This window comes from Aythya ferina (assembly GCF_964211825.1).
Source record: "Aythya ferina genome assembly, chromosome: 8".
NCBI classification, from domain to species: domain Eukaryota; kingdom Metazoa; phylum Chordata; class Aves; order Anseriformes; family Anatidae; genus Aythya; species Aythya ferina.
In genome coordinates this window covers 29,614,608-29,636,436 of record NC_140304.1, presented here as the reverse complement: position 1 = coordinate 29,636,436, position 21,829 = coordinate 29,614,608, and the positions used below count along the sequence as shown (strand labels likewise).

Genomic DNA, 21,829 nt, shown 5'->3' with positions numbered 1-21,829 from the left:
GAAGAGAAGGGTACTGGGAGAAACCCAGCAAGAGCCAGAAATGACTAACGTGGAGACAAAGGCCCAGAACAGTCAAACTTGGAGGAAGAGCTGGAACGGAGACTCCTTCAAGAAGCAGCTCCTGAGGAATGAGAAGTAAAGCAAGAGACAAAGAAATGTTTCATCAAGGCATTTTCTTCTTTAGGCAATGAATTCTCTCTCTCTCTTTTTTTTTTTTTTTTTTAACTTCAAATGAAATCTGTAACATTCAAAAATAAATAAATCTCTCAGCAGTGTGACAGGAGTGCAAAATGTGTCTCTTCACTCATCACCCACAGACTTGAACTGAAATAGTAATTTGGCCCTTGCCAAGGTGTACAGCCACTTAAATAGAAGCGCTGTAAATCAGAAGGTCCCCACAGTCTCTACACAATCAAGAGTTTGAAGGTCACTCAGCATGATGCAACAGTCAGGCATGAAATATATCTGATGAGACCCAGTACTTGTACCTTACTGTCAGTGGGGGGGGGATCCTATTATCCACCTGCGTTCCTCCACATCTGTCTGGATGGGGCCACAGGAGGCAAGCAGAAGCTGAGAAATGGCTTCAGTGCCCAGTCAGATAGACAACATAGTGTAGTAGCTGAAACACAAAAGGAGCTCCTCCAGTCGGGGTGGAAATGATTACTGCCCTGAGATTTGGCAGACCAAATAGCTGTGGGCAGTTTTGCCATTTCCCTAACATTTAAATCTCTCATCAGGCAGGTGACTTCACTCTTCACGCCAAACAAACAACGCAGTGCTCACGCACAGGAGGGAGGCTCTCGTAGTCATCTCTGTGCCACCACATGAGGAGTACCAAAAAGTAAGGATCCTTCCTTCCCTGCAATGGAAAGCGCCCAGTGCCTGCGGGAACCCAAGGCCTGATCCACCTCCCACTATTTTAATGGCTTCATACGGGGTCAAGGCTCTAAGATCCAGCAAAATGCCGATGATTCAGAGCACCCAGAGCAGCACGTGCAGTGCTGGCAGGGACGGCCGCCAGAGCTGAGCCACAAGGCAAACAGCCTCGGAGTATCCAAAGGGGAGAAAGCCTTTTAGGAATCAAAACCAATTTGTTCTGAGTCTCTGTGGCTCTCACTGTGCCCCCAGGTTTTGTGAGAGGTGGCACAAAATGAAAATCCACGGACGGGTGACGTGCTGGGGACAGTTCTGGCAGTAATTCACCCCAGAGCCCGCTCTGCTCTCACAACTGCTCGGGGCCCGGAGGGCCAGCTGCGTGCATTGCTGCTGCAGGACACACGGCCTTGCTGCTTTCCAGGCAAGCGGCTAGTGCTGCCAGTTTGATTAAATTACTGTTGCTTCGAGAGGCTTAAGCAAATTATCAAAATGAGCAGAGCAATCAAAACTATTAAACACAAGGAATCATTAGGCCTCCTTCAGCTCAGGAGGGAAGAGGCTCTGCTGCTACTCCGAGTCCTGGGAGAGAAGCTCTCGAGCGCTCCGAGGAAATCCAAATAAATCCAGTTTCCTTGGGGAACTCCCGTCTCATTCTCAGCCCATCTTTTAGCTCAGTCTCTATTAGTGCTCCCTCACTGGACTCGCAGCCTTTGGCTGAATCCCACCACCTATGTGTTGTTTTCCCAACAGAGGCAAAGCAGCTGCTTTCCCAAGGCCTTAGAAGACCCGTCTGATGCATTGCGCTGCGGTGCTCGGGGCAGAGCAGGGAACACTCCTCACTCCTGGTGACATTACAATAAATCTACACAAACAGAACCAATCTTGGGCTTTTCTTCCAGCCAAACAATGCTTTTTTTTTTTTTTTTAAAGTTTCTTTCACCATCTCTAAAAAAAGAGAAAAATAAAGTACGGAGAAGGAAAAGAGAAAAACAAACAAACAGAAAACTTCTGTCAGAAAGCATTCCTTTTGCCAGACAGTGCTAGTTAAAAATCTGATTACTGGAAGCCAGTTTAAAGCCTTGCTTAACTAAAAAATGAAACTAAGAAAATATGAATTTGTTTCTTCCCAACCTTCATGGGGCTGTAACTTTCTGCTGGGTGGAACCGTCCTCCCTGCTAGAGCATCCCTGCTGCACGTCTCACCTGCATCTCCCCAGCCCCGTGAAGGATTCACCGTGCTGCTGAGGTAAAACTGCTTTTTCTTTTTTTAATAGATGCCACTCAGCAAGGAAATGCAGACCTTCCCAGCCATTCTGAGCTTTTTGCCTCCTGTTCACTTCCACATCAAACAGCCCTAAAACTCTCTCAGATTCTCCCAACTCCAAGCAGACACTGTGAGGCTCCAACTTTCTGCCTTGAGACCTCCAGATGAAAGGCAATATTCAAGTGCCAAATACCACAGATTACCAGTGGTCTCCAATATCCTGAAAATATGTTATTTTTAGTATGTGGCTGGCAGAGAAAGGAAGTGTTAAATCTTGGACCAATATCAAATCTGACTGAAAATTAGCAGCCAGAAACATCCTCTTTGATTATTTATTCCACTTGCCCATATCCGAATAGCCCCAGAGGAACAGTAATGATGACAATCACTGGGAAAGCACCTGATGATAGCAGGTTAGTACACAGCCTTTGCCCAGCTCTCCACGTGAAAACATTCTCGAGTTTGTTTCCTGGCTTTTGACGGGCAGCTTTCTGGCACGAGTGGCTCGGTCTGTTAGAAACCTGCCCCTCACGCCTCGCCGCAGCTCCTCCTCTGAAGCACTTGTAGGAGAGCAGAAGGAGACCAGAAGAAAACCCCAGATGAGCCACCTGCAGCTGCCTTCGTTGTTTTCTCAGAGGTCCTTAGGGTTGGAGAGCAGCGGGTGGGGTTGCTTGTATTTACAAACAAAGCACAGCGAGTTCATCACAATTTGTCAGTGCTCCGACAGGCTTCAAGGTCCTTCCTCTCAATACCTGCTAGATTCTTTCTAAATTAAGAAGTGTGATCTGCTGCAGTTTTACCATGTTTTGATCTCAGTGACATTGGCATGGTGCTCCACGTAAATCACTGGGGTGTCTATGGGCGTACAATCAGAAGTCTGCAGGGTGGACAGCCAGAGAGAGGGCCGGTCAAGCAGGACACTGCTCCAGCATCATATTTCTCATTTATTTAATACTAAATCAAAATTCAGTTGTCAACACCACTCCTGCAGCTCTCTGGGCTTGGCCGAGCTGTCAGACAGTAGCCATGCCAATGCCTGCCTCAGCTGTCTCACTCGCCTGATTCCTGCCCCTGGTGTCCGAACCTCACGGGGTGTCCCTCTGCCACCCTAAAGGCAGCAGGGCAGCTTGGCTGCTTGTGTGGCTAACTCATGAGGTCGGTGCAAACTGCATCGGCTCCCGCGGGTCACAACGGGTGGCAACGGGGACGTGCCACAGACGGCTGCATGGAGAATTCACAGATGGACAGGCAATCTCAATTAAACTGTCCTCCCCTCCCATTCTCCTCTGAATTACTGCTCTAAACCCCCTTAATTATCTAAACTCAATTAGCGTTGGAATATTGGAAGCTTCCTGTTCAGACTAATTTCTCTCTCTTCCCTCCTTCAGAGTGTTTGACTTGCATTAGGGAACACTTAGTGCCTGTGGTAAGGGGAACTTCACAAAGGCAGGTCAGGACTTTGGGGTATTCACAATCTGCCCCCGTCCTTCCAGCGTCTGAGAAGCTCACACGCTCAGTCTGTGCTTATATCAATCCAGATGAAATTTCGGTATCTCTGACTTCTTTTTAATACCTTAAGCCAAACATTTTTGTTGCTAGTACCTACTATCATCCACTGCAGCTATTTTCACCCCTGAAGATTTCCATATGCACTTTCCAAAATGATTTGCAAAGCAGTAATTTTCTATTATCGCTATTATTATTCCCGGGAATAAAACCCATGGTGTTCGTTCTGACAAAAAAAGCACATCGGTGGCAAAGCAGATAGTAAGACACGACAATAGAAGGAAGCAGTTAAAAGATCCCCTTTTGTTTCAATGATGTGACTTCTTTGTACAGACTGTACTTGCACATTTTCATTCAAAGGGCATCAATTCCTGAATTTTGAAGACTCCTACTACCAGCCTCTGCAATGACGGAGACCCACGTCAAGACTTCTCTCAGTGTCTTTCTTTCATTTTCTATTACAGCTTTGTAAGAAACTTCAGTTATAAGCTCTGTGCCTCTCCTGAGATGCAAGGATCTCATTCTCTCACCAAAACGTATGAATATAGGGCCTTCGGAGGTGGGCAGCCCATAGGATAAGGACCCCAGCAAACAAGGTTGTTGGCAGACCCAACACCTCCAGGATTGCCTAGAAGTTATTTGATTGTTTGTCTAAAGAGCTTGACAAAAGGTAGTGTCTGTTCTTCCAGGAGAGCCTTAAAGAAAAAAAATCTTTTTGGCTGCAAACACAGCACATGGACCTCTCATCTTCATTATTTTGATTTGATTCAATTTGTAGATACAACTGAGCAAAACTTGAAGTGTAAGTTGACAATAATCTATTTCGCAGGCAAACTCTCAAGGACAGGAAACCAAAGCACAGAAAGATTAAATGAATTGCCTGAGATTAAGAAAGAAATCTCTGAGCAAGCTAGAACTGAACCCAGTCCGAGTCCCAGTTCAGTACACAGACCACAAAGCAGTGCTCTCAGTGCCTATGCGATGGGTGCTGGGCGGTGTTGGGGCGCACGTGGCTTCATGGAGAGCTCCAGCAGGCAGCCAGGTATCCCTGGCCGAGGTGCAGGATTATGTTTCTCGTTAAATGCTTAAGAGCAACTTTTCTCTCCAGCACCATCCACAAGCATGCAGTTGTTCTGGTCCAGAACTGGCTGGAAAACAAGAATTCTGTTTTGCAATATTTTTTGAGGTTTTAGCATTTCGTTTTATTCTTGTGTTGGGATAATACTGACATTGAAAAATGAAAATCTTCTTTGCAAAAGCCAAAGAGAGAAGTCAGTAAACATTTAAGAAGAGATGCAAACATTTCCCTCTCAAATCCCTTAGAAGTGCTCTTATTGGGAATGCCACATAACTGTACGCTCAAATCGCACGATCTTGCAGTCTTTTCCCTCCAGAAGTTTTATCTCAGAGTGATGAAAGTTTACAAGATACAAGTTTCTTTGCAACGAATACATTTCCACCAACAGTTCCTTTATTAGCAAGACATTTATTTCCCAGCTTTAGAGTAAGATTTTCTTTAGGTATATAACTTCCCAAAGAGAAGGCCATAAACCAAATGCAAGTCCCAGGCCTCAAAATGCAGCTGATCATTTTGCATAGTTTATACCTGACAATGTCTTTGGAATGTCTCATTTATCTCTACAGGTCACTTTAATTAAGCTTGTAATTTGTTTTATAATTTTTAGGCTGCAATCTAAAACACGTTCCTCATATGAACCAGGCAACGGCATAACTCTTCTTTCAGGTGAGCATCAATCCATTGCTGTGTCTACTTCACCCTACACAGGCAATCTTTGCTCAGGGTTCAGAAGAAGCAACTTCAGTTCACAGCACAGGTACGTTCTCCCCTTCCAAAACACCCAGTTGGACTCCAGTAGCTACTGCTGGCAGTGCTGGCTTGTCTTTTTATCAGGGCGATTTCTGTAGTGCCAAATTTGTATAGCCTTACTGCCTGGCCCTACAGCTTCCAGAAATGTTTACTCTAGCTAAAATAGTATTGTTTATGCAAACTATAAAAACTTGTGCTCACTGATTGTTTCAGCACCCAGACAGGGACAAAAAACCTTTTGGCTTGACTCAGGAACAAGCCTCCTTCGTTCAACAGTAAAGCATTCTGGAAAAGACTAAGGGAAAGCTAAAGCTGTATAAAACGAAGTTATTCTAACAGCTTGTAAAGCCAGATGAGAGTCATTACATTGTTTATGTACATGAGGGTACCGGGATAGACTGGACTGGATGATTTACCCAAGATCAAACAATGAGTCAGTGACACAGTTTTCTGCTGTCCAGTGAAAACACGGATGTACAGTAAGCTGAAAAGAATTCACTTATTCCCCATATCAAAAGGATAAATGAGAGTGTGTTCCCTCTCCTATCTGAGTCTGTGGTTCCAATAAGCATTGATAGAACTGACTTTGGCAAGCAGGAAATTAGCTGCACTAGTCGCATATGCAGGGCATTTGCTGAAAACAAAAATCTTGAGTTACTCAATTAACAACTCTTCTCGCTCGCCGAAGCCCCAGGCCTATCTAACACAGCGGCAATTTACACCTTGATGCTTTCTTGAGAAGGATGCAACCCACTGAGTGTCCAAAGCACCGCATGCCCGGTCAGGACATTGTGCAATGCCAGGAGTCTTGCCTCATGTCTGCCTTTAAATTGCACGAACTCAGTTGCTCAGTTTCAGTCAACGTCAACTTAGATGGTGGGATTTTGAGTTGTTGGTGGATCTGATTTTACCGGACTGATAGGATCAACGAGGAGCAGGAACAATTCAGCTGAAGGCTTGTCAACCCTCAGAATGCCCTGAAGTGGGCCATATCCTGCCATAAATATTTGCACAAAAATCCTGCTGACCTCAGTGGTGGTTCTCAGTACAAAATGACGGCAGGATGTGGTCACAGCGATCTTTCTAATAATAGGTTTTCCATTGAGATCAATGGACATTGGGCCTCATTTCGTTGCCAAAGCTTGGTTCTGAGCTCTAAAGAGAGACATTGTTTTCCTGCAGCAGGGAGCACACAATTGCCAAATTTACTTCTGGCAAAGGCCGAGGGTTATTTTTAATGCTGAATAGCACCAAAAATGTCTGATGTTAATTAGGAGAGTGTCTTCCTTCTGTGTACCTCAAAAAATCTTCCAATGCTGCTGTTGGAATACACACAGACAACATGAACATACACATGCTTAAAGTCAGATATAAAATAAGCTAAAACCACTTCCCATTTACCTGAATGCAATTCTAAGGAGAGTTTCCCATGGATGGAAGTAGCAGGTGCTTGGCTCTTCAGAAAAATTCTGTCAATTTAAGGTAGGTGTTGAGGCCCCAGAACTGCAGGTAGGTTCTCAGAGGCACATTCCTGAGTCAGTAGGTAGCACCCTTCACTCCATTTTTCCTGAGCCAATCCCTCCCGCGGTGTTCATTACTGCTTTGATGCCTATGTGCAGAAATCCTTATCTTCAGGATGCTAAGGGATGACTGCATGTTTTCCAGTGTTTTATTCTTTATCTCAGTTCAACTTTAACTGATTTCAATCTCGTGATTCTGCCATAAAGATAAGAAGCAGCCTGCCAGGGAAGTGAGCATTTCACAGGTTAACAGCACAACTTTTTCTAAAGAGGAAGCAGGTTTGTTTTCTGCCTTATTTTCTGGAAAATGTTAAAACAATAAAATGAATGAGAAGCAGTGGAGAACAAGTTGTAAAGAAGCTAATTTCCTGCTCACAGCAGCTCTGATAAATTTCAATCTTGGATGACAGGGGCTGTGGAGGGAGAGGGGAGGGGCAGCTCTTCCTGGAAAGCCAGACAGGATAGGATTGATTTGAGAGCCAGACAGGATAGGATTGATTTGAGACATCTTCGTTGCCAGAACAGCCGGTATTGGCTAATCATCAGAAAACAGACTTCAACCTACAGGAAGCAGCGAGCAATGAAGACGTCTGAATCAAACCTTCAGGTTCCAAATGTGTAAATGAACAAAATAATAACACACACACACACACAAAAAAAAAAAAAAAAAAAAAAAAGCCCTCGCTCGCACACCAGCCTTCCTGCAGACTGACAAATGCCAAAGGAAGTGCCAGTGCCCTGACTAACACAAGAATCCTGAAACGCTGCAGGCTCTGGTGCCAGCAGCGGCAGCACCGGCACCCGGTTAAAAGTGGGTGGCTGCCTGACACGGCTGCTGCCGGATGGAGCGGACAGCTCAGCATGAATCACAGGGCAAAGGATTCCTGCAGTCCGGGAGGAATTGGTACACAGGCTGCCTGCTGCTTGCAGATTTGTTGTGTTTCTTTTTTTTTTTTTTTTTAATACTCCTGACTTTAAGAGACCAGCCGTTTCCTTCCTGATGTGCTCTGTGGGCGTGCAGCCGGCAGATGACTCCTCACTGATGGCACCGTGTGTATGTGAGCGAGAGCATGGACGCGGTGGCGAGGGGTGGCAGGCTGAAAATCCCCAGGGACTGAGCTCTGCTGGGTAACCCACACAGCCACAGCTCTGACCGGCTACTGGCAGGGCAGACCTGCTGCCACTGCCCTCCCCAGGGGACCGCGATGTGCGTACACACACACACACCACACACACAAGGCTACGCCAGGTGAATCACACAGCACGCTGAAGTATTTCGGAAATCCTCCCTGGAAGGGGAAATCTCTGCATCTCCCTTGCTGCAAGCCTGGGAGCAGGGCAGAGGGTAACACAGCTTTCTTATGCCCCTCCAAAGATCCCGGGAGCTCCCTAATTAGGGTTACAGACAAAGCTGGCTTTGGTTTACTGACTCCTCTTGCCCCATAACAGGGAGGGGGAAATACTTCTGTTAGTCTGGCAGTGTATCTTCACTCCCATCTCTGTACGTCTGAGAACTACTCAAACCAAGTTATCTGGAGTCTGGGGAACCTGCTGAAATGATTCTTGCTGCCCATTCAGCCTCCTGTTCTCTCTATGCACCCCAGGCCACCTGTTTTAAAAGGTAAGATTAACGTGATAACAGGCTATCATCGCTAAATATATTGAGAGGGAAAATACTGATCCCACTCTCAAGATATAAGACCACCATCGTGGAAATGTTAAGTCCAAAAGACTTGTATTTCAACTCTGTTCGCTGCTAATTATCTCTTGACGTGTTCCTTTAGATACATTTCGGTCTGCACTTTTCATACTGCAGCTCTCCTAAACACATCAGAAAAAGGCAGACTGAAAACAGCCAAAGGAAAAGTGATTTTTAATCAGGTGTAGACAGATCCAGTACTACTGACACCAGCTGAGTCTCTGCACTTACTTGAGGGGGTATATAACATTTCCATCACCCACTGGCTGGCTACTCTGAGAAGCAACTGCTTCCGAAGGAAGCCTCTTACGTGTGTTACAGGACTGCCTGTTTGGAGAGAAGAAACAAGACTAAACCTAACAGAAAAGACAACGCAAGAAGGAAGGTACAGTCAAGCTGTATCCAGTATCCAGAAAGCAAGAAAGCCACGCTTCAGCCAGATCCTGCTCTTTCCGAGCAGATCCTGCTCTTTCCCATTAGTGTTAGAGCTATCTTGTCCAGTTTGTCTTTCTTCCTACTTTTATCTTCCTTCTCTCCCACCAACAGGCTTGATTTTCTCCATGCTGTTTTCGTTTATCAGTCCTTTTCTTTCTGTTCCCATACTCGTCTCCTCACAGTTTCAAAAGGCACTTGCCAATGTTCCAAACCAATGCTCAATCTTCACTCCCTGCAGCTTGCCAGCCAACTTCAGCACTTCCAATCAAGCTCTTCTGGAAATCCTGTCATCCCTTGGCTTAGAGGATTCCTTCCTTTAACGATTCCTCTCACCCCACTCTGATCACTCTGTGCACGTGCTCTAATGGGGAACATCTATCGCCTTTCTGGTTTTCACCTTTTATGGGCCTCTCAGTTCCCTTCTCTTCTACCCAGAGACAAAGCAGGAAATAAATCTCATCTACAGCCACAAAAAAATAGAACTAAAGATAAAAATAAAAATAAAAATAAAAATAAAAATAAAAATAAAAATAAAAATAAAAATAAAAATAAAAATAAAAATAAATACAGCATCTTTAAGCAGTCAGAAATCCCTCTGCACTCCAGACCTATCCCTGCATCCAAAATGAAATCTAGGTAAAGATGAGTAGAGAGAAAGGCTTTACTTCAACCCAACTTCAAGATCTATCCACTACAAACACAGGTGCAAAGAGCACCAGGAGGTTAGATGTGGCTTTCAACTAACAAAAAGGAGTATGATGTTCAAAGAAGACAGCATTATCAGCTGCTGGGAACCAACTAGAGACGTGCCCAGTGCAAATTATCGGCCCTACTCTTAACTGATTAAATCTCACCTCTACAATTTTGTAATTGAAACGCTGACACCTGTGCTTCTGACTGCAGTCTAATTGCCCCCTACAGGAATCGTCTACCAATGGGACACCTTTCTACTACAAAAAGCTTGGCACTCAGAGAAATTACCCAGTAACCTGATAGTGGCACCAGAGGCAGCCAATGTCCCCCTTACTCTCATTCTCACCTTTATGCCGCTCGCTTAATGAAACAGCCTGCAACGCACACTGCTCTTTGTACTCGTGTTTAGCACGACAATCAGGTCCAGCAACAGCAGCAAGTTCATATATTTACTTTGGGAAGGGGTGAAGGAACAAGTCCTGGTTATGGCACCCCACATTTGGTCAGGATCCTGCTTGGCTCACAGAGTGTCAATACTGATAAACTTCCTGGTCTTGCCTGTTCAGCCCTGCTGTGCAATGGCTCCTGGATCCATCCCGTGTGGGTAGCTGTGGGTAGGGGAAAGTTCATGGCGAAGTGCTCACTGCTAACAGAAAAATGGTTTGCAAATGAGTTGCTATAATCTCAAAGAAGCGTCTCTATTGCCTGCAATTTTTCACGGTTCCATTGTAGTCTTTAACAGGTGGCTCATTTCCTCTATATAGTTCTGATTTTGTTGACAGCAGACCATGCTGCATCTTTGTGGGGTGACAATATATCATTCTTTCCACCCACACTATTTTTCCTTCTGCCCAAATCACACAAAGACGTTGATTGATCAAGGATCCAGTCACTTATGGACAGAAAAACCTGGTGGTAATTTAAATGCAACAGACTAAACAAAATAAAATGAAAATTCTTCACACCTATATTTTCAGAACATCTGAAATTTCACCAATTTTAATGTGCTTCAGGAGATTAAGTCCTTACATAACATCATATAAACAATTCTCATCCCGTTTTTGTGGTTTCAAGACTATAGTACTCGTATCCTCAGAAGTATCACTTAACTTTATCTCCACACCTAAAATGATTCAGCCTTTGAAAAAATAGTTTTGATCTGAGTTCATCTGACATTTCCAAATTTCATACAAGAGGCTGAAAGAGAGTACTGGCATTTACAACAAAACCACAGCCTGGTAGCTCCACAAACCACTCCTCCGGTTTCTTAGACCCGCTTGCCTTCCGTGGACCACCGCTTCAAGCCTGAGCTTTGCTGACTGACTTCGCAATTTGTTCCTGGTATCATGTGACGAGTTTTTGAAGCTCACATGTGTAATCGGGCATTTGCTGCTAGTATGAAAGGGGAAAAAAAATAAAAAAATATAGTAGAACATGAGGTTCCAATTGTCTGAAAAACAGAAACATCTGTTGTAGTCATGAGCAGTTGATTAGTGGAGTTCATTTCTAGGGTAAGGCTTCAGTAGATCAGCTCTTCTATCTAAGTATGTCATTGTAGTCACTGGAAGCATTACAAAGAGTTACAAAGAATAAGCAGCAGAGATATAAACAATTTGTTAGGGTGCTAGTATTCTTAAAAGCTAACTATAATGCGTCGGTCTTCAGCACTTATTCACTGCTTTCCATGATATCAGCATGTGAAATTAATAACTGTACCTAAACCTTGCTTTTATCCACAACAGCCAAACATCTGCCAGCCTTGCAGTTACAAACCTATACTATTTTTGAAGCTTATAACTGGAGACGGCAAAAGTTCTTTCTAAAGATAAAACACAACATACAAGCTGTCAGTCTAAGCACAAAATAATCAAACCAAGTTGGGCTCTGTCTGCCAGTCAAGACAATGACAAAAACATCAGTTGTTTTTTTGAGATGCTGCCTGGATTTCGAGCCAAAGCTTTTCCAGCTCATTACACTAACGTAAGGATTAACACCTTGAAACATTTGTGCAAAAAGCAGGGGTTAATCAGAAATGCTAATTCAGCCCAGGTGCACCGTACAGCTTCAGTGGTATGGGCTAGATGGCTGAGCTGTACGCACTACTTTAATTAAGGTTGTTGCAAACCTGTGCTCACAACACCACAAGCCTTGGCACCCAGGAGGACAAGAAGCCAGTAGGAAGAGGATGTCTTTAAGGTTAAGCCTCTCCTTCATTAGCCTGAACATCTAACTGAAGGTTCAGGAGGAACCCCAGCTTTAGCCCTTGTTGAGTTCCTGCTGTCAGTGGCCTGACCTAACCTCCAGATTTCCCAGTTCTCCATCTTCATCCAGCTGTCACCTCGTGGATATTCCTCACCCAGGAACAGGGCACTGTTACATTAAAAATAACAACTAGAGCTCCGTAACGCTTTTCCTCTTGACTTTACAGACTATTCTGTTTTTTATCAAAAATATAAAATAACAAATACAAAATAACTTACAAGACTGGTGGGTTTTGTCTTCAGGTATATAATTTCATCCAACGTGCTGTGCAACCCTGGCATGGCTCTTGGAAGACTGTTTAATTTTATAGCAATGAAAAGGTGTTCCCCTTTTATCACAAAGGGCAAACTTCCAAGACAACTGAGGTACCTAAGAAAATGGTAGTTCCTGAGGGACAGCCAGGGTTTTCAGTTACCACCCAAAGGGAGAAGAAACTCTTCACACCTTTTAAAATAAAAATCGGATACGATTGTGTTTTCTGTGAAGAATGTGTGCCTGATTTCTCTTCCCTGACCTCACAATCACCTGAAAGCACTGTTCTTGAGATGCCAGTGAAAGCAAAGATGACCACAGCCTCTAGACGACGCATCTGATCCTGCTTCTGATCATGTGTGTACCTGACTTCTGAACCTTCATACTGCAGTGTGTGGTGAGCCTCTGTGGAGCGAGCAAAGTCCAAGCCTCACCCTAGTCTGGCTTTTCTAAGTACACACGTAGTGCATGGAGTGTGCCCCTTTCTGAGAGTCAGAGGCCAACTGTTTCATCCAGGAGACTTATGCTGACCCCAAAAAGTTCCCTGTAACTTCCACACATCCTTCCCTGGAAGCCCACCTGGAGAAGCACCCAGCTCACTGTTTAATCCTGGTGGGTCACTGGCTCTTCATCCATGCTACAAACCTCTCTGGAAAAGGCACACTCATTTCTTTTCCCTGGTAGCCTGAGACTTCCTGTGTGAGGTTTCCCCTCTGTTTCTTCCACAAATCTTTGTACAGCTGTATGTATACATGGTATACCTGAACTGTCTCTTACCAACCTAAACTGAACTCACTGGATGCAAGTCAGATGGAATGAGCAAACAAAAAATGGCCCCAAACCTGCATGTGCACTATGCCAAATAATCTGGTCCAGGCCACAAACTGCTTTACCATGAACAATCAACTCTGCTAATAGAAAGAGCTCACACCTGGCTATCTCGGCATATGAGAACACAAAAATGAAGTGCATCCACATGTCCTAGTCACTCCTGTCAGTTCTGGAGACTTCCACTCCCTGGGTAAGTGCCACCTTTTGCCCAAAACTGCAAGCACTTTGGTGGATTGCCATTAAGATGTAATGATAGCCTTCATTGCTGCAAACACATTTCATGATACAAAACTTCCATTGCATCAGCTTCCTAATATCATAAAATTAATTCAAATTTATATCTAAGACCTAAGTTCCCAAAATTATTGCTGCTGCCACACCTCTAGCTCCGTGAGTAAGACGACAGGACAAGTTCTCAGCAAGAAATAAGGGCCTGGATGGAGGAGCTCTGGCGAGCCACAACGTTACCAGAAGCCCTGGGGACTCAGGTATTAGTTTTCCCTCTGCCACAATTTACACACAACAGAAACCTCTAAACCATCGGATCACCTGTGAGTGAGCTGTGGTACAGCTCTGTGCACCTTTGTACTGGGGATGGAAGAAGATGGACTTAAACAGTGGAAAGATAATGAAGTGGGGGACGAAGCTCTGCCCTTCCTCCACATCTCCTGTTGTGCACACTCAGTCTTTCAGACTTGCTACCAGCACAGGGCCACTGCTAGCACTGTTATAGGAAATGTCCAAGCTTTTAATGAGCAGTGGTTTGGGGATTTATCTCATGAGTGGGCTTAGGAAAGATCAACAATAGCAACGCTCAACCTCCAGCATCTGCCTCATCTTCTCTGCCTTCTCTTCCTGAGAAGAGACAGAAACAGCTCCTGTGGGAGGCTTTAAGCTAGACGGGGCAAGGTGAAAGCACAGAGACCTTCCAGCGCTGAAAAAGCCTGCACGGAGCCTGGAGAGCAGAGGAGGGACGGCTTGGTTTCGGTGTCTGTATCCGTTATGAGTAAGGCAGCGGTGCCCTGACAAGAAGGCCTGAAGAAACTGAGGTGTGGCAGCTCCTCGACGCAGCCGGAGAGGGAGCAGCAGCCGACGTAGCAGGTTTCCTCTAGGATGGGCTGGAGTAAGAGCGAGGGCAGGAGGTTCCTGTGCTGATTCGAGACGGGCTCCAGCCTGTGCCAGAGCTGGGTGACTCACAGCAGGAGGAAAAAAAAAAAAAAAAAAAAGAGGCAAGAGTTGGCAACCTGGGCTGTCTCACACAGTAGTAGATTTTGTTCTCCACAGGATAACCGAGGCCTTTGTGGCATGTGGTCAGACCCTGCAGTAAAGGACAGCTTTCCTTGTCACTCTCTGGTCTCCTTAACAGCAGCAGAACGTATCACTTAACTCACACCACATACAGCCGTAAGAGGGCTTCGAGTCCTGATTCTCCCTTGCTCCAGCTGCCCAAACAACAGGTAGCAAGCAGAGCGTGGAGAAGTGATGCTGCTGGGACTCGGAGCCTCCTTCTCTTCCCAGATCCCAGCAGCAGCTGGACCTGCCCGGCCCCAGAAGCTGGCAATATCCTCCCGGGACAGGACGTCGCTCCCACACAGCACGGAGAAACCAGGGCTGTGACTCACGTGTGGAACCACTTCCTTGGAACAGCTGTAATGGCTCCCATTTCCTGCTCGCTACCCTACCCAATTTTTAAGGTTCCCATCCTCACCACAAGAAGCGAAGAGCTTGCACAACAGCTGCTGGTCTGCTGTAGCTTGCAGCGAAGCACTGCAAGTTCTGTCTGGCTACTGCCTTTAAAAGCTGTGCTGTCAACTGCAGGGAAGACAACTGAAGGTGGGACAAGAGAAAGCTGCACCCGCTTCTTCTAACCAGAGCCCTAGGAAATGCCATCTGCCTTTTGGTGAACTCTGTTACTATCAACAGTTTGCTTTTAGGGCCTGTGGAAAAAATAATAATAATAATCAAATCCCCAGTGTCTTTTGTAGTTATTAGAGTAACTACAATCTCACCAAGAATGCTTTACAGGAACTGGCTGTGATTACAGAATATCTTTCTCCTTCCATGAAGTGTATTAAGCACCCTGACACTATTTTATTACTTTGCTTCTTGCAACACAAATGGTATAAAAATTGTACAACCTGGAGAATACAGAGAGGACATCTCACGCCGGGAGATGACATATCATGTTTTCCCTCCTCACCTAAGTGAATCCTGAAGCCATGATGTTTAAAAATGGCCAAATCACATACTGCTGAGTTTTCAATAGGCTAAATCAAATATTCCCAATGAAGCCTTATAAAAAAAAGTGGAAAATACACGCATGGTCCAGCTCCTGCAACACATCGCTGAACACCCTCTGGCCACCGCTGCCTCGTGAGCAAAGTGCCACACTTATTTAAGTAACCATGTTTAAAGGATACTGTGTGACAACACTAACAAGTAAACCAAGCTGTGATGGCTGATTCTAAATTCTGTAAGTTTGGTTTTCGTAAGTGGCCATGACATTGACAGATTGAATATGTGAGCTTGCCTTGTTTATATCAAAATATACTTAAAATGAAAGTGTATTTGCTTACTGACCAACTACACTAACACTAAAATGTTAGCTTTACATAAACCACATAGAGCCCATCCCTGGAAGTAATAAACTATCCATTAAAGTTTCCTTACCTATTTAATGACGTTTCCTGATAAAGTCCCATTTACAAGTGCAGATTACGTTTAATATGCATGGCTATAACAACATTAGCTTGTACTAAAGTGTGCTTTATCCTGTGTTACTGGAATTGTCCTTGAACTCCTCATGTGGGTAAAGGGTAAATTCAGATACCTTTAGTCACTTTTTTTCCACAAGTCTTATGGAATCAACTGAAGATTATTAAAGAATGAACAAAAGGCTGAGGCTGCATACAGGGCTAAAACAAGGGATACAATCTGGCAGTGGAAATTCAGAGCACCTGTGTGACTGAAAGGACTCCTGCTTTTCTAAGTATCCCCTTCAAAACATTCAAATGTTTTAGCTGCTTTGTCAGTAAGGTTAAAACAGTATAATCTCCTAAGGTGGTTAGATTTATATTGTCTGAAATGTGATTCTACGATTCTGTTTAATTCACGTACTGGAAGGAGAATATGTCCTTGATGTGACTGTGTACACACAAAGAACGCAGTTGGAACAGTCTATAAAAAATATTAACATCACTAAAACTGACAGAGGCGCTTTGCTACAAATTTGTACATAAACACGGACTAGTGAGAGCCCCATGCAGAGCTCCTACACTGTGGGCTAAGAAAAGCAACACAATCACAGGTTGAGAATGGCACCACTGAGTGTGAGATGAGGGTTGTTAATTCAGGTTGACTGTGGGTCAGTTGTGTTAAAGTGCTTTATGGACATAAAGAACTTTTCCAAAATTCAAAAAAAATCTAAAATTTTCTAAAACATCCAAGACCATGACAGTTTGGTTTGCCTTAACGATGCTGTATGGGAGACAAGCCACTCTGCACCAAAAATTGCTTTTCACTTTAAAAAGTACAGGCGTGCACTTTCTGAAGTCAGACTCACTGCTGTGCTGCTGGCAGTCCTCTCACCAGCATTTCATGTGTGCATTTTCCCAACAGTACACACTCTCCAAACTCTGGGTCATAAAACCCGACACGGGGTGTACATAGGGACCACTACCACCAGACAGCTCCGAACCTGCAGTTGGAAATGTGTTTTGTTGTTTTTTTTTTCTTCCAAATTATCAAATTCCATAGCCATTAGTCAGATGTGCCACCTCTCACCTCGTACCAGAGCTGCAGACAATCACCCTCTTCCTTATTGCCTGATCAATGATTCTGTCTGATCACCTCCTTCCTTATCGTCTGGTCTTTCTTCCTACATATCTCATTGACCACCAGTCAAATATGCAAATAACACAAGTTTTACCATGTTTTACATGACAGACATATTAAAAGTACCAGCAGATATAAAAACAACATTAGAAATCATAGAGTAATCGCTTGTAACAATGTGCATTAAATGCATGCAAGGCATTGTCACTACCTTTATCCAGCCCATCAGTACTGTTAACCTCACCTACTTAATCCACAGGAACACACCTAGCTCTGGTGCAAAAGGAAAATGAGGTAGGAAACACCTCGTGATCTCAGAAAAAGAGAAGACAGGGACGGAACAACAGAATCAAAGAAAAGCAGCATTTCACCCTTGTAACTGCGGAATCCGGTTTTGTAATAATAATTGTTTGCGTGCCTGACTTCCTTTAACACCTGTGACCCTGCTTGTCCCAGCCTCGCTGCCTGCTGGAAACTTGGCAAAAGACAAGAGAAGAGATATTAGGGAACCAGCGCGACATCCTGAGAGGGGCCATAAAGTCCAAAGGTTGCACAGAATTGCCAGGAGCAGTCTGATAAACTAAGGAAGCATGTGGCTCTGAGGAGACACACTGCTGTGCCCGAGTACATTATGTCCAGCCTCTGCGGGCTGCACCCAACGTCTTGCACGCTCGAAAGAGCACGGTAAGCAGGGACCTCTCTCGCTGGCCTTTCCCAGCCAACCCCATTGGAAAAGATGTATTTAAGCCCCTTTCTGAAATGAGTATCTGACCACCGAGTGCACTGCACGTGCCAGAATTTCACAGATCTTAAATTTGAAAGACATTCCCTATCATTTTTTCAAATTAACCGAGGGTGATTTGTTAATTTAACAAAAAGAAAAAAAAAAATCCTATGTAAATCCCCTTCTGAATTAGCATATTCAAGCCTTTCCAAAATCTGGCTCTGGGAAGGAACTTGTCCTTAAAAATCTATCAGACTGTAACTAAGCTTGTAACTTGACACGTGAAATAAATAAACCAATAATCAGATCCTTCAGAAATGCTCAATTAAACCTGTAGAAATTTCTAATAAAATGCTTAGCATTCGAAGAGCTTTTCTTTGGGAGGAGAGTACAGCAGCTACGGTTTCATGTTAGGAGGAGTAAGGGGCATTTATAACCAAGTTTTTTGCCCCTCTTTCCTATCCACCGCTGGCTTAGTTCTACTAACACAACTTTTTGTGAAGCCGCGCTGTGGAGCTGAGCAGAAAACTCTTTTCTGGCTGTGGGAGCAAATCAAACCAAGAACACAGCATGGCCCCCGCAAAGAACTGCGCGAGCACAGGCGAAGAGGCAGCGCAGGAATGGCAGCCAGGGGAGGGAGGAAAAAGGACATGAATTGCTCTGGGCTCATATTGCTGCTGACTACTTTCTATTATAAAACCATAACCTAATACGCTTTCAAGACTAGGGCTCTGAAGTGCCTGGCATGGCGCACCTCCTTCCCTGGGCAGCACCCTACGGGGCTCCATAGCGGCGCAGCACCGTGCCTATGCGGGGCGGCAGGCTCAGCCACCAGGCTCTGTTACGCTTTCCACTCTTCATAAACAGGAGGATAACCCCAGCAGGGCTTGTAAACGCTGTCCTTCCTCAAGAAGCAGCAGCAAACCCCCCAAGCAGGGCTCTCCGTGTAAGCGAAATGCCTGCCCCGGGAGGGCTGCCCTCCCCGGGGAGCTCGGCTGTGGGAAGCGGGAGCGAGGAACTGCCTTTTTAGGACTCTGGCTGAGCAAAGCCGGCAGGCAGCAGGGCTCCTGCAGCAGCTCCCGAGCCTTTTAAGGAGAAACCCAGGTATTTCGAGGCTTTCAGGAGCCGGGCCAGCCCTGTAGCAAGGTGAGGCGAGGCGAGGCCCGCCACAGGCCTGAGGGACCCTCGGTCGCGGCCACCCTCATGCTGGCTTCAGGGCGACAGCCCCGCGCCGCCGGCCTGCGAGCACTTCCAATAGGCCTTATTAGGAAGTCAAGGAGCCTCATTAATCGTTTTCCTATCTGTAAAAGCCAGATGGTTTGTGGGTGAACCGTACTTGATTTTAATGTGACATTTCAAAGGCGTTCGAGGCGACGTTTTGGAGCGCGAGCCCCTGATGGCAGGCATCTTGTTAACTGCCTGAGTAACAGGGCAGATTTTCAGAGGTGGGGAGCAACTGGATTTTCTGAAGACTTCAACAGAAGGGGCACGACACTCAGAGCCTCCGAAATCCAATTTATTTAAGTAAATTTTAGGAACACACATGATTGAGCCTCCTCCCCACTTGACTAAAAATTAAGAGCGCTGGACGGAAAGCAAAGAGATTTTAGCCTTATTGATCTCAAATTATATTACTTTGTTTTGCTCTCCAGACAGATAAAACATGTAATTAAAAGCAATCTACTTCACACCAAATCCATCTATACAGGACATCTAGGTAAGCACCCTGACCATGAATTGTGATGGTAGGAATATTCCTACCACCCAGGAATAAACACAGCATCCTAGTTTTGAACAGGAAATGTTCAAAGTGGAATTCTAGGGATTACCCCTACATTTTGCCATCTTAGTTTCTCAAAGTTAATCTTTGACAACTGCCTGGCTTAAAATGCTTAGCAGTGGAATTTTTCATCAAATTTAGCGAATTTTAACCCAGAGACATCCTAGTGATTTGGTACTTCTGGTCTGTACCACATTTTAAATCCACAGATGACAAGCACCTGCTCTACATCACGAACTATTGCCATCATTAGTGCCTTCAGGTAATAACCTCAGCAGGGAGACCAAAACTTTGATTAATCTTGCCACATCCCACTTGCAACATATTGGGAAGAAAACATGGGTGAAGTACTAATTACACATGGATAATCACAGGGCATCGGTTTCTAGGATTCTTTACGTGATTCTTTACATCAGGAGAAACAAGTACACAGAAAACAGGAACAGTTGCATTAAACAACTGAAAAATATCTACATAGACGACAAACTTATTCAGTATGAGCTGAACCATTGTGTAGGACTTACCCCAGTTGCTGATGGGGCTGGGATCTCATTTCTACAGCTCCAAAGGAGCACTATGATAGGACTATTTTCATAAAAGGAATAAAAGCTTTGACACTGGTTTTCATATTGTAAATTTCTCCTTTAAAATAACTTGCTTGCCAAAGCAGTTCAGCTGCCAGAAAGGGAGAAAAGCAGGCAAACTATTCCCTTAAAAGCAATGAGTGTGCTGTGCTGCGCAGGTACATGAGGCATTGCTCCAGAACTGGGGAACATTGGCTCATTAGGAGCAATTAAAAAAACTCTGAGGGGATTTTAAAAACAACAACTTCCAAAAACAAAACATGCATATATACCACATGCATTTGTTTATGCAGCTGTAATGAGTGATGAAATCCATTTATGAGCTGAAGTCACAAGATTCTAAGCAGGTCTTTGTTTAATCTCAGTAAGTCATGACATTTCCCCACTACTTATAATAATGTGATTTGGATCAACATTTTCAAACTTATGCACCTGGTTTTTAACAGTGCTTACCGATTGCACTTCTCATCTGCTTCACTGGAGACTGAACAGCCAGTCTACTTCTGACCCACCACTTCGATGAAGCATCCTAAACACAGACACAGAAACTTTGTTTTAGCTTAAAATATGCACGTAATTTTTGCATTCAGCATATATTCTGCAACTCTCACTCAAACTGAGACTCTGTGCAACCTGCAAAGAGTGTAAACACAAATCAATGAGACCATTAGTGGGATGAATACTTACAGCATCAGCCTTTCTATAACCAAAAAGTCTTTCTTTCTGTAACAAAAAAAAAGTCTTTTGGATGCCCTTAAGAGACCTAAGAACATTTGCTATAGACAATGGCTTTCCCTCCAGCATGTTGCTGTGACTTGGAAGAATAAAATGATGAGAAATGCAGCAGATAGCTGCTTACATCAGTGAAGCATTAGTGCCCTGAATAACAAAGGCAGGACAGAGTAAGCAGGGAAAAAAAAAAATAACCCTAATAAGTTACTTATATTCCGAGTGTTTATAAAGCATGCTAGACTCTAGATTATGTAGCTATAAGAGTACAGGAATCGGTAATACTGCATATAATTCAACACCACATTTTTAGCTTTGATATTAAGAAAAACAATAACAAAAAAATCAACAGCTTTTGCCACTGCTACTTTTGCCATTGCTCTTCTATTACCTTTCCAAACATGTCTGATGTTTTGTGAAGATCAGATCAAAACAGAATCAGAATTGAGTTCCATGTTAATATAAATAGACTGACTTTTTTTTTAATCTTTCTTTTAAGGAAGGAAAAAAGATTAGACTTTTGATCTGAACAAAAAAAGAATCTGACTAATGCACAAGAGCAGGACATCCCAGGCATAGAAAAAAGTCTCTCGGTCTTTAAGGTCTTAATGAAAATGTTGCTCTCTACACCCAACTCTGTTCTGTTTCTCATGTTTGACCCACTCACCTATTACTCTCCAGAGTCCCAAATTAGCCAGGAAAACAGGTAGATTTTACAACATATCATCGATTTAAGATGGCAGAAGAATATAAGGAAATATAAGAAAACTCACAGATCTTTCACCTAGAACACTGTGCTCCAAGCAGCCTCTTGTTTACACTCATAAAAGCAAAAAGCACAAGACAACTTCAGCAGCTTGGACCTGAACTTGGGAGGGTTCTGAAAAGGCGAAAGCCAAAGATGCACAAGAAGCAAAATCAATATATCACCTAACTGGCAAAAAAGGAATATGTCCCTGTACCTAGCATTTTTTATGACCTGTTTTTGTTTATTTAGGAAAATAATATG

At 44.1% G+C, this 21,829-nt stretch overlaps 1 protein-coding gene and 1 long non-coding RNA gene across 5 annotated transcripts in view; both read right to left on the bottom strand.

Moving 5' to 3' along the window:
- The window catches only part of FGGY (FGGY carbohydrate kinase domain containing), a 297,390-nt gene that overhangs the window by 246,768 nt on the left and 28,793 nt on the right, over window positions 1-21,829 (bottom strand). For 3 of the 4 annotated variants that reach the window (XM_084528570.1, XM_084528569.1, XM_084528557.1), the window contains one exon: window positions 20,545-20,620. The gene's annotated coding sequence lies outside the window, so the exon portion shown is untranslated. Of the gene's footprint in view, window positions 1-6,878; window positions 7,184-20,544; window positions 20,621-21,829 lie in introns of those variants that run through there. The other variant, XM_084528558.1, reaches the window with a different exon arrangement.
- LOC311440785 lies at window positions 10,212-12,386 on the bottom strand. Its single transcript, XR_014695580.1, has 2 exons — window positions 12,305-12,386; window positions 10,212-11,216 (listed from the first exon to the last, which is right to left on the bottom strand). It is a non-coding gene; the product is annotated as an uncharacterized lncRNA (long non-coding RNA).